Source organism: Mesocricetus auratus, unplaced genomic scaffold (genome assembly GCF_017639785.1).
Source record: "Mesocricetus auratus isolate SY011 unplaced genomic scaffold, BCM_Maur_2.0 Super-Scaffold_15014, whole genome shotgun sequence".
Lineage (NCBI taxonomy): Eukaryota > Metazoa > Chordata > Mammalia > Rodentia > Cricetidae > Mesocricetus > Mesocricetus auratus.
This window is the reverse complement of record NW_024429186.1, coordinates 41,190,940-41,192,453: the sequence shown is the minus strand read 5'-3', so window position 1 is coordinate 41,192,453 and position 1,514 is coordinate 41,190,940.

The following is a 1,514-nucleotide window of genomic DNA, read 5'->3' as shown; positions in this document are numbered from 1 at the left end:
CACACACTAACTAGTTGAGAACCATTGACTGCGCCCACATACCCCTCACACTAACTAGTTCAGACCATTGGTGATCGTTCTACAGGTGCCGGACTCCTCCTCCTTGGTTCAATGTAGCTAGAAAGATCTTTTCTCCGTCTCATCCTGCCCTGTATGCTCTAACTGAAACATTTCACTGCTCCCATAACGTAATATGAAGCATACCCCATATCAGGCTTCTTACCACAGACTCTACCTCTCCTCTTGCCTCTCCTCTGACCTTGTCCTCTCCTCAGCTGCTCACACGCTCAAGCATGCATACACACATGCACACACGTGCACACACACATGCATACACACCCTTTACGCATCCTCTGGACAGTGGCTTGGTTGACGCTTCCTTTCCCCAGCCCTCCCTGACCTTCACGTGTGTTGTGATGGGTGTTCTTGCCTCGCACGCTTCTTATATCAAGTACCTCCCTGCCGGTAAAACATCCCACCTGCCCCTAGCTCCTACTAGACCATTAGCTCTAAGTAGCCATGCTAAATTCTTCTGCTCGTGTTTTCATCTCCAGTGTCTGTGCATAGTGAGCCGTGCCCGCCCAGTCAAGTGCACACAGAAATGTCTAATGGTAGTGGAGAGCCTATGGCCCATTTTCTCCCGACTTAAAAATGTGTCAGTCCTCATAGAGTTTGACAAATGTTTCCAGAAAAGGGAATGGTCAGGCAACCAAGATTTGGTTCCATATCTAAATGAGAGTGGGGAGGGGGCAGTAAGATGTCCTCACAAAATGCTGAGAGTTTTGAGTTGACCATATATGAGTAGACACACCTAAGCAATCAGAACCCTGGCCTGGGCATCAGGGTCAGCCTCATATCCCCTGTGTCCCTTCCTACCACAGGACATTGAACTTCTAATCTGAACAGGATTTTCCCGTGAGCTGATGGGACACACATCTACCTCTTGACTCTTAGCACCTGCCTCTGATTGGTTGAGTTCTTTGACTAATCAGTTACCTAAGGGGGAGAAAATGAAGCATTTTCCTCTTCAGAAAATATGGAGAGTATGAAAATTACAGTTGACTGACAGCCTGCCATTTGTTGTCACCACTTTGTTCTTCTCTAGCTCTGTGTGGGAAAAGGGAGTTTGGCTTTTCTGACAGCCTGATGGATGGTGACATAATTGCAATAATCCTCTCCCCTTGGGGGAAAAGGAAAGAAGGAAACTTCATAATGAAATTACTGTGCCTCAAGACCTAATCACTAGCGTCATCCTCATGGCATTGTCCATGTCCAGGACCCTGGAAATAAGAGGTATATTTCAAGCATGCCTAGCGCTGTTGTTAATACTCTGTTTTCTAAATTGTCTTGAAAATCAATGAGGCCTCAGCAGACTGAGCCAAGTGTGAAAGCTTTAGGAACACTACCAGAATACATGTGTGCACGCACACACGCACATGCACGCACACACACACACACATGCACGTACACACACACATGCACACATGCATACACACAAACATGCATACACACAT